This window comes from Watersipora subatra, chromosome 5 (assembly GCF_963576615.1).
Source record: "Watersipora subatra chromosome 5, tzWatSuba1.1, whole genome shotgun sequence".
NCBI classification, from domain to species: domain Eukaryota; kingdom Metazoa; phylum Bryozoa; class Gymnolaemata; order Cheilostomatida; family Watersiporidae; genus Watersipora; species Watersipora subatra.
The window spans coordinates 16,639,784-16,656,237 of record NC_088712.1 but is presented as its reverse complement, the minus strand read 5'-3'; the positions used below and the strand labels follow the sequence as shown (position 1 = coordinate 16,656,237).

The window sequence follows — 16,454 nt, the reverse complement described above, 5'->3', positions numbered from 1 at the left end:
AAGCATTCCGAAGAGGAATATTTACTTATTATTGTGTGAGAGGGTATAGAGTGAATATATCGGAAATCGACGACGAAATATATTCGAGTCAGAGACAATCACATGCTTTTGTATGTATGAGTCTACAACAATCGTGCATTTTCCTTTTTGAATCAACTGAAATCACGCTCTTTTGCGTTCGAGACGATGACGATGGGCATTTTCGCATTTGATTCGGCGGCGACTGCGTGCTTTTGAGGCGATGGTGATAGCGCTTTCTTCTTCGAGTCGACAGCAATCGAGCGCTTTCACAGTCGAGTCGAATGCGGTCAAAGGCGATTGCGCGCTTATGGCTTTGAGTTGACCGCAGTCGCACGCCTTTGACTCTGACGAAAATCGCGCATTGGCTTATCCTAGTCAACATTACTTGAGTACTTTTGATAGAGTCGATTCTTGTTACTATAAACTAAAACATTATAGCTACTTTATGTTGAAATAAAGTTTGTAGTTTTTCTATTTTTATGCATAAGTGTTATTCCTGTCTGTAGAAATGGCCTCCCTAGATATATACAGCCATAGTAGACATCTAAGAACCTTCTGTTGACCAGAAAGCATCTGTAAGCTATGATGATACAATGGGGTAGATGACAACCTGATCATGTCGACACTAACATCATCAGTCAAGGTGAGTCAGATGTCATGCTGCTCTATATGGGAATAATTGTTACCATATGCAGTCGTACCTCAACATGGGAGCCTGATGCATCTCAAGGCCGAGCGTCAATTTTCCTAGTATTTCAAATCAATTAGTCTAATATAACATAAAATATACTAATTAATCTGTTTTTACCCTTTCAACCCAAATACCTAAAGACATGATGGCAGCCATATTATAGTTAAAAAAGTGCTTTTGTTGTTATAATTCGCTAGCTTCGAAGTAACAATTACCTATCTAGTGGTTATGATATGCAACAAACTAACAGTGTTATGGAGCACTACATAGCATAGTCTATACAGTAAGTAGCTTACGGTATGAAGTTCTTACCTACAAGACAGACATAGGGGCTAATGGTGTATTGAAATAGACATGACAGCAACACATTTGGTACGTTCCAATTTTGTGACACTAAGTAACATAAGTTATTTTTCAATTTAACTTGCAATACCTTTGATTTCTATACCGACATTTGAAATAAGTTTTAATTTTACGTTTTACTAAAACATTATAATTTCTTTTTCATCAGATTTGGCATTCGTCTTGCTTTCATTTTTGGCTGCCTTCGTTAAAACCTTTAAACAGACCCGATAAAATAGGCCAAGTTAGCTATTCTCGTAACTGCTATTCTTCGCCTCTCACATCCTAGTCAAGTTGAAAACTGTTTTCTCTGTTTGTATCTTAAATTTCTCATACGTTGAAACATCCGTGTGTCGAGGTATCAACTTACATTTGCATAAGCTGACTCTAATGTTCTGGAATGTTCTCGAGTAATTATAGTTTGAGTCTGAATCAAATTCTGTTATTGCCGAATAAATAGCAACTTTTAAAATGTGAAATTTTCCTACTCAATCCAATAATAGAGTCTCTCGACACGTCTTGAACAAGCATTGGTATATCACACGATATTATTTGTATAATGGCTGCACATTGCAACTGGAGTTGTACAATAGTACAGCAAGGTATTGAAGTGTGGCAATGAACCGCATGGTGTGGCATCAACAGGTTTTACGGAATACATAATTACGTCACGGTAAATAAAATATTTTAGTAGCAAAATAGTTACTACTTGATCACTATTAACTATTCCATATTATATATTCCTTTTTATACTCTAAGCTACAATATCAAACAGTACCTATGATCTCTAGTGTAGAGTTCCTCATCTTTTCAACTTCCATGCTTGCGCATGGAGGCAGTACTTGTGAATAATGAACACAAAATGTAGTACAATATATTCCGTTTTAAACATTTTTTACTCTTTAATTGGTCGTATTTTGAAAGCGTGCCGCTAAGTGAGACAGACGTGTGCTGCTATGATCTCTAGTTTAGAGTTCCTCATCTTTTTAACAGATTACTAGAGTTAATCCGCAGCGCACTAATTCCATTGAAACACCTATCATACAGCAACTCAACCTGTGTGCACTCTCCAATCAGCATCAAGGAATCATAGTGACAATCAATTATGAGAGTTGATATGATGCTATTGGAAACTCCAAACACCGTAATAATCCTTCTCTTTTGAGTTTCACTTCAAGAACAAAGAACATATTGTCAATTCCACAGAAGATTTGTGCTGATATCATATTCAATTTGTACATCTTATAGAAGTAAAAGTGTTCAAACAGATTTACAATTTAAAATTTACGTATTTACAATTTTGAAATGTGACGAGAATTGGTTTCTACTACCAAATTAAATTACATTAAAGCTATGGGCTGCCATGGGCTATGGTCTGATGTGTCTGCTGTAGGAATCCATAAGCAAGCATTCTGCCCAATCTCTGCAATGATTCTAGTGTTAACCTGCCTTGGCTGTGTGCCAATATTCTATAAATAAACTAGGATGACTAATTCCTGATCTTGCTAGCTGGGCTGTTCATAGCTAATTTGAATATCATAGCCTGTTGTTAAATCCTCTACAGTCATACTGTCAATTTACTCGTGTCTTGAGTTGCATGTTGGGACACTCGTACGTCCGGGTATGACTATTATAATCATCGTCTTGTCACTATTTGTTTTTACCACAGGTAAATCTATAGTTACACTGCCTTAAAATAATATTTGTAGTTTTTTCTATTTCGTTTTTGCAGCTGTACTCATCTCAAGTGTCTGTTGAAATCATCTCCCTGAAAATATACAGATGATGCGGAGCTCTAACAAACCGCTGTTCTATCGAAATTATCTACAAACCGTGATAATGGCCGGGAGTTGGGGAAACTAACTTCATTCGTAGAGGCAGGTCAGCAATTGATACAGTGTGTTATGAGAAGAATGGTTCGTTTATACTCCGTGGGAGGAAGTAGACCGATAGCATGATTTAGCTAAAATCATTACCCTAGAAATGATATTAATATAGTTTTACTAGCGGATGTAAGGAAGCAGCGTGCATGACCTGCACATGACTTGGTTAGTGTCAGACCATATCCTATCATTACTATTGTTACATGGCTTACTCTGTGGGCATCAATATTGTGTGCAATGGTGTGCATTCACTTAGTATTTAGTGTATCGGATATTTGTATACAACGACTGGAAATCAGTGGCTGTATGTTGCAAAAATCCTATCGTAATGCTACAAGCCTACTCGGCTATATGATTGAAAAATTGAGAAATCCTAGACAACTCCCGGCTCGCTACTAGTGCTTTATAAAATTGTGACATAATATATATATACTACTGGTAATAACAAAACAATAGATAATAGTATATAAAAATAGGAGCTAAAAGTTCCTAGTCGCACAAACTGAACTTTTGATGTAGTCAATCGCAGTTCGTCTGCAGTGGATTGAAGATATTAGTCACAGTAAAGGGTCAATGGAATGTAGTGAACTTTTTTATCAAGCACAAATTTATCATTTATTTCTGTTATTTATTTATTGCTAAGTTTATCAATTTTCTGATCATAATTTTTTTAAATTGAACAGTGATGCTGGGCATTGATATTTGATGCTATTCACTGTGCCATTTTATATTCTACTGAAAGTGTAAACAGCTCTCTAAAGAAGCTAGGCTAATCTCTTGGCTACATGCCAATTCACCTAGTTGGCCATCAGCCAATAGGAATAGATACTGTTCTAGTAGCGTTTGCTGGCTTGAGAAGACGTTATGTCAGACACAATGTCTCAGCTGGTAACAGAAGCTTCTGTTGATCACAGCATACATTGTAAATAGAAAACTTGTGGATGTCCATTTATATCACTACATTTCCATGACTCAGTTAATCTGCTAGTTTGTACCATTCGCAAGATTGAAACGGCAAAAAACAGCGAGTCAAGCAAATTTGCTACTCGCAAACTTTTGCCGAATGTTTCATGTTACGAAAGATGGAAATGGCACCTGAAAACGATGTGCGAGAAAATGCAATGCAAGCTATTCCAGCTAAAACATTTTTGTACTTTAAATGTCTGCTGCGAAATGAGACAAAAGTATGCTTGACTTCTGGTATAGATAGAGTTCTTCATCTTTGGTGATCCTCATCAAAATTGGCAATATAAAAGTAGACTTATATTCTTTGGCCAACTTTCTCGTATCCTACTGCAATTAAAGTAGGAAACTTTTTCTTCAGCTGTAGAGGCACTCCTACAATGGTTAAATTTGTTTTTTTCCGGGTTGTCGAATATTGAACCCTGGTCGTCATTGTCAATGCGTGTCAGTAACCCTGGCAATTTGTCCAACGATTTGAAGTTTTTAAACTTTTATTAAATATATCTAAATAAGCTTATATATAATACAATGCTATTTTGTAAAACACTAGTAAAAATGTTGGGCAAACCCAAAGCAAATGTCATAAAAAAACAGTATTTCACCATTATTCGGGCTAAAACTATAAAAATTTGTAAGGTTTTAAAAGCTCATAAAAATATCTATGATAGCACCATATCCATCGAGTGCGCGTTCTTCATCATTTCATGGCTCCAAATAAACTGCAAAATTATAGTTACTATCATAAAATTGTTCATTTGAATCAGTCAACTATGACCTACCAACAAACGTATCACATCGATTTTTTCGCGATATCGTTCCAATTAAAATTGTTATCATAACGAACGGAGTGGATAAAGATTATTGAAAACTTACTAGTAGAAGAGAAATTTCTAGTCAAATGCCTTACCTTTTTGATCTAATGCCTTACCCAACAATTAATTTGATTGGTTTACGCTGCTACTTTGAAATGGAATTCGTAAACCAAGTCGTCTGAATGCCTGTTAGGTTTTCTGGAGCGCCCTAAGCAATGCTGGAATACCAGCCCTTAGGGTTCAAAAGGTTAAAAGTCGAAGAACTTTTTTGTTCCATTCTATGTTAATTTGAAACATTTACTTAAGTTCTCCTAGCCAGTCATGACAAAGCAGGAGTGAATATTATAGGCACTCCAAGTACATACACACTAGTGTTTATCACTAGGGGGGGGGGGGTCCTACCACACAAAGCTGTCGTCAGAATAGTCACTTTTAAAATCACTGTCGTCACTTTTAAAATCACTGTCGTCACTTTTAAAATCACTGTCACCTTTTTCAAATTGGTAACCAAAACAACCTCTTTCTACACATTCGTTATTTTAATACAAATATCTATACTGGTGGCCCTGGGTTGCGTTAAAAATCTGAAACTCACTAGGTTTGAACTTTTGCTAACCAAAAGTATGGCTCAACCAGCGACCTTTACAAATATATTAGTGATGTTTGGGAGCGTTGCTGATTACTCCGCGAAGAGTGACAGCCGTCTTAGGTTTTTAGAGCTATATTTCTTGTACTGAAAATAGACCGAGATTGCCTTTAATAATCACTGTCAGTCACTGACTTGGAAACGGATTTGCAGTCAATGTCGTGGCATTTCATTGATTTAATTATTTGGCAGTCTATAAATGCTGGGCCAGATGCTTCAAACCAAAACTAGTGAAGTTTCGGTTGACCGTGGTGATTTATGAACAAATAATAAGTTAGTAACGGTACGGCAACACGTAACAAAATTTCCGTTGGTTCTAACTAAAATCACGAAATGATTGAAACACACAGAATTATTCTGCGCTGCTAGAATCGTGCTAGCGAGCACGATCTCAGCAGCTTTTGCAATTAGTATAGTCCAAGAGACGTATAATGACACACAATAAAAGTATAAGTGCAGATCAACATAGTACACACGATGCAACTGATTAGATTGCGTTATTGAATGTATTTATTGTTTGGGCGCTATAGGTACAATTTGTTTATTTTTTAATTATATTTCCTTTTTAGCAGCGAAAGTTTTGTGGTAGAGAGTGTCGACATCTCTAGCGCAAACAAGTCAGTTGCATCGTATTTACTATGATAACTTTCTGTAATAATTCTTTGTGTGTCGCATTATGTTTTCGGACTACATATATATTAAAATTTGCTAAAGTCGTGTTCGCTAACTAATAATAGCGCGACTTAGACAGTTACTTCGTGTGTTCTATGTTGAAATGCTTTCGTATTTTTATTGTGTGTCACGGTACATGTCTTGGACTATACTAATTGCTAAAGCTGCTAGAATCGTGCTCGCTAATAATTTGTTTAATCTGTTAAAAGCGTTCGTCGATGAACTCGGTGGGCATGCACAGCTCAAATAATAACTCTGTGAATTTTGACCGATTAATTCTGCGTTTTTCGTGATTTCGGCCAGAACTCATAACCAACGAAAAATTCGTTACGTACAGCCGTACCTTTAGTAATCCTATTTACGCAATCCTCGTCACCTACATTGGTAAATGGTCGTCTCGTCTGTCACTTTTTAAATATCCCTGTCGTCGGGTCGTCAGAATCGTCACAAAACATGGGAGGACCCCCACTAGGGCCAGCTGCAAAGAATTCAGTGTCCGCGAATTCTATCCATGTTCTTCCGATGTACTTTTAGCCTTTACTCAACTCACATGACTTCCCTTTGTAATATGCATGATGTTAGTAGAACACTATCCAACTAGCCTGATCCTTCTAAACTGGTAAAACATTAATTACTTCTCAATTTAATACTTTCAACTTTGTTGAATTTAGCTTGTATGGTAGTATTCTGTTGGGAAAAGGTAAATTTTAACAAAAAGGTCTGTTAAACTAAATGTTTACAAAAAAATTCTAAAGCCATTTCTCTTTGCAGTTATACATAGCCTTTTACCGGTAGACATTGGTGGCTATTTTAGGATGGCCTTTGCTATTTCCATAGAAACACAATAGTCACAAAACCATGAATGTGCACTGCAGGTTTTCTGAAGTCAAACTCGCTTTCATAGCTGATTGTGTGTGTTGTTGAATTCCTTACATATTTGTAAAACTTTAACAATGGGGTTAGTGAATTATTCTTTTGTATTGCTCATGATGAGATGGTGCAGTGATTTTCTATATTCATTGGTTATAGGTACAGAAGTACAGTGATAGGAATATCTCATCTCTGTTCCACATCTGGTTGTATTCTTATGGATTTCTACTATTATTTTCATGGATCGTCTTGGCATGGACTAGAGGTGAGTCAAGATCTCATGGATATATTAGCGGTTGGTGCTTAAGCCTTGTTCCCATATGACAGCGCAATGATTTGCGCGGCCCAGTGATTGTGCGCAATGCATTTCTTGGACCGCGATGCCGTGTTTCCATATCGCGCATAGGCGCCGCGCTTGCATTGGACAGGGTAGATAATTTCCTTCCTTTTTCGTAGGAGAGACATAGTTCTTCGGAAAAACAGTTCTCCGTGGCGAAATTGCGCTGTCATATGAAAACCAGTCTTACTCTTTCGCACGGGAGACCGATTTCTTGGGAACACAGCCCTCCGTTTGAATTGTGGAATAGGTTGAAAAGGTCTAGCGGTGTATTGTGGATACATCATCGCCTGCACCCATCGCAAGGATCCATTCTGTTGGATCCTTGCGATCAGCGTGCGCATGTCGCGCGATCGTCGTGCGTTGCCGTTTCCATATCACAGCTGGCCTACACACGACGTCGTGCGCCTTGTTGCGCACCTTGTGCTGTCATATGGAAACCAGGCTTTACATTCCCCCATCTCACTAGTAGTAGCCTTTTCATCTAGGTAAGGCTACTGAAATTGGCACTAGTCAAAACATTGTGTGCCAGCCTTCTATAAATAGCCTAGGATGAGTAATTTACTAAGTCTTCATACAGTGATAGTGTAGGGACACCAGGGTAGCCAGTGCAGAAGGCTATGCTGTGCCTACAAGCGGATATGTCTCCATAGTAGCCTGCAGTAGAGGGATTGTTGTGTGATGCCTCATAGTAATCCGTGTCTGCATATGAAGTAACAGATGAACAAGACCTTATCACACTACAAAAGTGTGACTATTTTTCTGGTTTCGAAAAAATTGCCTGCAAACGAATAACGTTATCGTTTTTGTGGTGTGACCCAATTGCATACCCCATTTTTTAAGAGAAAAATATTACTCAGACTTATCTTGGACCCAAAGCTGAACAATTTTAATAACCACCAACATTAAGTTTAAGACAATGCTTTCAATTTTTTTATTTTAAATTGAAAAAGAAACAGCAATATTGTTTTGTGAATTCTGAGTAAAGTAAAAACTGACTTCTTTGTTTGTTCTGAATGACAGACTGATATCATAAATTGATGATGTCAAAATTTTGGTAGAATCTGTTAACTCTGTGATACGTCATGAATATTTCAGTTTAGGTACTAAGGTGAGCCGTTATAAAGCCGACATATGACAGGCAGACCTGTCAACCTGGTCCACTGCAAATGAGGGAAAAATTAGCCTCTAAAGACTCGCTTTAGCAGAAAAGTATTTAAATGGGAACCTAGGCAGGGTAACATTGTGTTTCAGCTCTAAAATTATGCTTAAGTGAATTATAAAAATAAAAACATATTACGGGCAACTTTTACGAACCTAATGTTCTACATTCAGTTCTGCAAAAAACATTGTATCATATCCGAAGTGATGAACATAACATAATCACAAAACTCTCAAAATTTTACTGTAAATGACTTTAGTAGTTAGACAAGGATGTTGTATCATCTCTACATTTGAGTCTGCACTGATTTGAGATGAGGTAGCTGCTGCTCCTCGAGGTTTCAAGTTTTAGGGTTTAATTATAATAATGGCTTGTATATTAAAGAAAACTGGTCTCCTTTCATATAGCAATTGTACAGAGTCTAGCTTGCCCAGAGCAGCTCTTACCTCCCGGGCATTTTCCATTTAATAGACAAGATTGGTCGTAAATGTGTTGTTGTAGAAACTTATGCTATATTACCTGCTTCAGGAGAAAACTGAATAGAATGGTGTATCACAAAACGGTGATGGGCTTTATAAAATGTTTGAAAAGGAAATGACGATCAGGTTCCTGCAGAAACTTCCAAGGGAGAACTTGAAATTAACCTATTTTAGCATTATTATTTCAACAGGTCCGTGTGTTTGATTTACGAGTCAAAAATGTGCTGCATTTGATTATGGTGGCAGTTGTCTTCTCTCGGCTTAGTGCGATTACAATTAGTGTTAACGGGCAAAAAACTCCAAGTTTTACTTTTGAACTTACGACATTCAATGCATTAAAACATTAGAATTTAGTACTTGTTCTATAATGTTTGTAGATTCAACTATCACTACTAAGTCCACTTGTAGACTCACTTTAATGTCAACCACTACTGTCTCTTACAGTAAGTATGGCTGCCTATTTTAGTCAGACTTTTATTATCTGTTAATCATATGTTGGTTCTACACACATAAAGCTATTCATAGTTTTGTAGCTTTAGGTGTTCTATCATATTGTATATCTATCTATTCATAGCTTTTTATCTTTAGGGTTTCTATCATAGAACTATTTATAGTTTTTTAGCTTTATGGTTTCTATCATAGAACTATTTATTGTCTTTTAGCTTCAGGGTTTCAATCAAAGAGCTATTCATAGTCTTTAGCTTTAGGGTGTTTATCATAGAATTATTCCTAGTCTTTTTGCTTGAGGGTTTCTATCATAGAACTATTTATAGTCTTAACTTCAGGGTTTCAATCATAGAACTATTCATAGTCTTTTAGCTTTATGGTTTCTATCATAGAGCTATTCATAGTCTTTTAGCTTGAGGGTTTCTATCATAGAGCTATTTATAGTCTTTTAGCTTTAGGGTTTCTATCATAGAACTATTTATAGTCTTTTAGCTTGAGGGTTTCTATCATAGAGCTATTTATTGTCTTTTAGCTTGAGGGTTTCTATCATAGAACTATTTATAGTCTTTTAGCTTTAGGGTTTCTATCATAGAACTATTTATAGTCTTTTAGCTTTAAGGTTTCTATCATAGAGCTATTTATAGTCTTTTAGCTTTAGGGTTTCTATCATATAGCTATTTATAGTCTTTTAGTTTCAGGGTTTCTATCATAGAACTATTTATAGTCTTTTAGCTTTAGTGTTTCTATCATAGAACTATTTATTGTCTTTTAGCTTGAGGGTTTCTATCATAGAACTATTTATAGTCTTTTAGCTTTAGGGTTTCTATCATAGAACTATTTATAGTCTTTTAGCTTTAAGGTTTCTATCATAGAGCTATTTATAGTCTTTTAGCTTTAGGGTTTCTATCATATAGCTATTTATTGTCTTTTAGCTTTAGGGTTTCTATCATAGAGCTATTTATTGTCTTTTAGCTTGAGGGTTTCTATCATAGAACTATTTATAGTCTTTCAGCTTTAAGGTTTCTATCATAGAACTATTTATTGTCTTTTAGCTTTAGGATATTTATCATAGAACTATTTATAGTCTTTTAGCTTTAGGGTTTCTATCATAGAGCTATTTATAGTCTTTTAGCTTTAGGGTTTCTATCATAGAACTATTTATTGTCTTTTAGCTTTAGGGTTTCTATCATAGAGCTATTTATAGTCTTTTAGCTTTAGGGTTTCTATCATAGAGCTATTTATTGTCTTTTAGCTTGAGGGTTTCTATCATAGAACTATTTATTGTCTTTTAGCTTTATGGTTTCTATCATAGAGCTATTTATTGTCTTTTAGCTTGAGGGTTTCTATCATAGAACTATTTATTGTCTTTTAGCTTTATGGTTTCTATCATTGAACTATTTATTGTCTTTTAGCTTTAGGGTTTCTATCATAGAGCTATTTATAGTCTTTTAGCTTTAGGGTTTCTATCATAGAGCTATTTATAGTCTTTTAGCTTTATGGTTTCTATCATAGAGCTATTTATTGTCTTTTAGCTTGAGGGTTTCTATCATAGAACTATTTATTGTCTTTTAGCTTTATGGTTTCTATCATTGAACTATTTATTGTCTTTTAGCTTTAGGGTTTCTATCATAGAGCTATTTATAGTCTTTTAGCTTTATGGTTTCTATCATAGAACTATACATAGTCTTTAGCTTTAGGATATTTATCATAGAACTATTTATTGTCTTTTAGCTTTAAGGTTTCTATCATAGAATTATTTATTGTCTTTTAGCTTTAGGGTTTCTATTATAGACATATTCATGGTCTTTCACCTTTAGGGTTTCAATCATAGAATTATTCAGTCTTTAGCTTTTATGTTTCTATCATACAGTTAGTTATTCATAGTTATTTAGCTTGAGGGTTTCTATCATAGAACTATTCATAGTCTTTTTGCTATATGATTTCAATCATAGAACTATTAATAGATTTTTAGCTTGAGGTTTTTTATCATAGAGCTATTCATAGTCTTTCAGATTTAGGGATTCAATCATAGACATTCTTCATAGTCTTTAGCTTTAGGGTTTTTACCATAGAGTTATTCATAGCCCTTTAGTTTTAGGGTTTCTATCAGTGATTTTTGGAAGGCCTTCGCGACTTACATAGAAACACAATTGTCATGAAGCCATCAACATGCTCTGCAGGTTTTCTAAAGTCAAGCTCACTTGCATGCGCTCGCGTATGATATGCATCCGTGTGTGGTATGCATCCGAGTATGGATCATGCCTGTATATGGTTTGCTTCCGTCTATGGTATGCGCCTGTGTATCATATGTGCCTGTTTATGTTATGTACATGTGTATGTTATGCACCTGTGTATGAGCCTGTGTATGCTACGTACCTGTGAATGGTTGTGACCATGTATTGTACGCGTTAGTGTATGGTACGCGTCTGTATGTTGCATGCACTCATGTAATGTATGCACCTGTGTATGAGCTTGCGTCGAGCATTCACGTGTGCATTGGACACAGCTGTATATGGTATGCGCCCCTAATGATATTCACTAGGCTTTGGTATGCACTAGGGTTGCACGATCACTCGATAGTCAACTGCGATAGTCGGTAGTAGTCTTCTCGATATGAATATGTTGCTTTTTTTAGCCTATCAAAACATCTAAAACTTATATATCGTTGTCAAATAATAAAAAAATAATACAACCCGATAGTTTTGCAGATAGTTTTTGTTGTTTTTTGGTAGATTCATTTCTGCAGCAGTTCCTTTTCCCATCCTTTCCCACAATCCTCGACCTTTTCAGGCACGTGTGGTCATCTGTACAAAAGTATGGCATTTAACTGTCTTATGAATTTAGAGTTATCTTCTCGATAATACGATAGGTTTACCAGCTGCCAAGTCACGTGATAACTATCGGTAAACTCCCACTGCTCATTGATAATTCTATAGCTATCGGGGGGACAACTCCAACGATATTCGATCACACCTTTCCAAACTACAAATGCCATCCCTAGTATTCACCCATTTATGGTATGAGCTTGTGTATAGTGAACGCCCGTGTATTGTTTAGCCAGTTTGTTTTAGTCGCAATCATCTTCTCTTTTCTTGGTGATTTGTAATTAGTGTTAAAGTGTGGTCAACTCCAAGTGTTACTTGTAAACTTCTGCCATTATTCAATACGTTGGAACGCTAGAATTTGGAAAGTTAGGACTTAACACTTGTTCTCTGTACTGATTTGTAGATTTGACTAGCATTTTTCAAATATCTTTCTCTACCTAATTTGTTTTAATAACCATTTTTATTGGAACGATATTGCGGGAAAAAATCGATTTGCCTTGTTTGTTGATTGGTCATAAATGAATGTGATGCAAATGAAGAATTTTATGATACAAACTATAATTATCCAGTTTATTCTGATCAATGAAATGATGAACATTTGCTCATCTGATATGAAGCTACTGTAAATACTTTTAAATACGACCTATTAAAATCATAGGAATTTGTATGGTTTTAACCCGGTAATGGTGACATAATGTTCTTTGCTGTTTGACGATGTTTGCTGTCGGCGGTCCGACTTTTTCACTAGTGTTCTACTAAGCATCATGGTATTATGAGCACATTTAGATATATTTAATAAAAGTTTAAAAACTTTTGATCGTTAGACAAATTGACTAGGGTTACTGGCCCGCATTGACAGTGTCGTCCAGCGTTCACTAATTCAAGGGTTCAAAATGTTTTTCGTACACATCTTGCCCATTTCAAATGTATATGTCTAGAGTCTTATAGGCCTGTTTTTTCTATCCTTTGTTAATTTATATTCTCAGAAAAATTTTATTTTTTTCCAGATTCGTATCCCCATGGATGACATAAAATCAAACCCTTATCACTCGGTACTCAAAGAGAAAACCTGACAGTGCAGATGTTACAAGTGGATTGCCTCCCTAACGGCAGGTCAAATTACAATTCGTTAAATGAGATGTTATCCATGTATTACTGTCAACTCATAGACTCACTGACTTCATATTCATCTATAGCCTCATTTCCTCTCTACGGTTAGCTCTGCTTAGTTTTGATACTTACAAATTGTCGGTTTATATTTTCTCAGTTTTTTAAATTTTTTATATGATATTTGTGATTTCAGAATATTTTATTAGGACACAAAATTGCTGTTTTTGCATTTCTGTGAGATTCTTTGCTAAATGACCACATAAGTAGACACAGGATGAATAATTTCATAAAACTACCATGAAGCCACTTCCATCTATTGATACATTTCAGTAGAATTTACTCAATGTCAATAGTATGCAGGAATAATAGGAATCTGATTGTAGTTTACCATGAATAATGATATTACAGACATACCTCTGACTCCAAAATATACTCTGATGTTAGCAGCTCACCTCCTTGATCTCTTGTTCATCAAATGTATAACCAATGAGTAGAAGAATAAACAATATGGTCAGAGGTCAAACAAACCATCAAATCATGAATAGTTAAAAAGCATACTATCTTGAATTCTTAGAGCTTAGCAACAAGTTGCAAATATCTGTGATGGTAATCCGATAATCTGTGGTAGCCAATTTTCTTGTAATAATTTTGTTCACATGCATTGATGGTTTCTCAATAATACCTGTGGTATTTCTCTAGTTTAAACCCAAAAATAGTATTCTAATGCTGAGAAACAAAAACTACATGAAATAAAGAGGCATCGCTGGATGTTGCATGTAATAAGAGGGAATAGTCATGTTTTCATTAGGACTTATATAATGGATTCATAGAGCATCGTGTGAGGTCTCAGCCGGTCATCATGTGAGATACTGGGAGTTAGAGATAAAACATAGCATAACTACAAACAGTAGAAACAGTTGAAAACATAAGCCTACCATCCACAGTGCATCATAAGTTTGTTGTAGTTTAAGAAAAGAAATTTGGCACATTTGCTTCCATCGGATTAACTTCCTAAATTATAAACCTATTTTGTATTGCTTATGAAATGCCAGGTCATTGAAAACAGCAATTTTTACAATTTCCTTGCGTATTAGCAAATGATGTCCTTTTCCGACAATAATTTGCAAATACGAGTATCCATTGCCTATCAGGAAAGGTCTTTTTCTGCAGATCACTTATAAATGAGCAAACACATTGTTTCAGGAAATGGTGTTTTTCAGTTAATCATGTGCATTTCAGCAAATGATGAGCTTTTCAACTAACAAGTAGCAAATGAGCAAATCCACTGCTGACAGAAATGCATTAACAAAGAGCAAACCTGTTAGGTTTTGTCAAATACTTGACAATTAGGTAATAGTTGATATTCAGTGTCGCTCTCCAGCTGCTGCTGTCTCCCTAGTCAAGTCTGACCAAATGTTGCTGCGTGAAGGATTATATTTATTTCCGTCAGCTGATGACTTGGGTTTTGGAATACTGCGACACGTCAGGAAGGTGCTTATTTTTATTCTCCCAAGCATACACATCTCCTTAACTGTCTTATCATTCTGTCTTCCTTATAATATGCAACAAGTAGTTAAAATGAATATATGTTTTTTTAGAACTGCTCACGTTAAACAGGGAACGAATTGTATGGACTAATCTAACAAATGCGATTATCTACAACTTTGTAAGAAAAGCTCTGATTGGCTGCCAAATTGTGTTTAGACGCTGTATATAGAGTACTGTTTTATATCATGCGTTCAAACGCTAACACTACAGCTTATTCTGCTATCTTTAAGGGTGCTGCTGTTGGTGACACTTATGACACGACATCGAAAACACCAGCACTTTGATTTTTGGCACTGTGCTGTCAGTATAAATATACCTTTTTTATGGTAGACCGGCTAAAATGGCAGGATCTTTGTTTGGTCAAGGTCATCTCTCAGTTGCCTTTTGATTCTTTGGTGCAATGTTTTTCTTGCTAGCATAAGAATGTCCTGATTGCAGCTGTCTACCCCTTGAGCTGCACTATGCATTTGTTTGGAGTGTGTAGCCTGGCCTAATGGTTGCTAATTAAATACTCAACATTTAATCCTTTGGCTTGATGGCTAAGGCTATGTTGACCTATTGAAATATATTGTGTAAATTAGTGTTTAATACTGCTAATGAATCAGTAGAAGGTGGTTGGGTATGTCAGGAAGAGGTGAAGCTGGTTAAACGAGTAGTTGAACATGAACAAGATGGCTAGTCAAGGAGACGGTGGCTGAACAAGCGGAGGGTGTCTAGCCATTCAGAAAGTAACAAGACACACGGAGACATGAGGCATGTAAGTGCTTCACTATATCTGATAGGTTTATGTAATTTTCAACTTAGTTTATAAGAAAATTTTTACTTACCAAATACGATAAGCTTGGTTGGATTTTAAAAACATTTGAACTTTTTCGCTAGTTGTTTTGAGTTTATTTTTAATTTCTTAAAATAAAGATTACTTCAAGTTATTTTGGCTTTATAATTCACATTGTGGTTGGCTCATTAAATTATCTTCCAGACACTTACAACAACTTCCAACGTTATATTTCATGTTTCATTAGTATCTTGAAAGACATAATTGTATGGGTACATTTTAAGGAGTTGTCCTTCCTTATAAGTTCATGTCTGCGAAGTACTACAAGCAGCTTTGTATTTTTGTCTCAAACAAAGCAAGATATTATTTATATTTCAATATTTGTACATTTTCTTGAAGTTGTTTAATCAATGTTACCAAACAGGGTTCACAAAAACGTATGTCAATAATGTAAAAAAAAGGATATGTAGCAAACTTACTGCATGCAGGGCATGAAGTCTTTGTTGTAGCAATAATTAAAGACAATTCAATCATAAATAGCCATGTAAGAGCAACTCCGATTTTCATTCCTATAACAACAGCACATTCTTTAAAAGGCCGTGGTTGGATGTTGGAAAACTACGTCTTTAAACAGACATGGTTTTTAAAGCCATGCCTTTGAAAACATGGCTTTTTGCCTCTGAAAAACTTGACTCATCAGGGATTTGAACCCACAACCGCTGGGTTAGCCAACCCCTACACTATCGTGTTTGCTAATCATTTGTTGTGCTGCTTTGTTGATAAAACTGCGCAGATAAATATTACATTTGACAATTTCTCATGGCTCACTATACTGCCAGGTCACTAGTAGGCATAAAATCTTACAGAATTT

At 35.7% G+C, this 16,454-nt stretch overlaps 1 protein-coding gene across 1 annotated transcript in view; it reads left to right on the top strand.

Moving 5' to 3' along the window:
- The window catches only part of LOC137396351 (microfibril-associated glycoprotein 4-like), a 398,039-nt gene that overhangs the window by 357,772 nt on the left and 23,813 nt on the right, over nt 1–16,454 (top strand). The gene's annotated exons all lie outside the window — the stretch shown is intronic.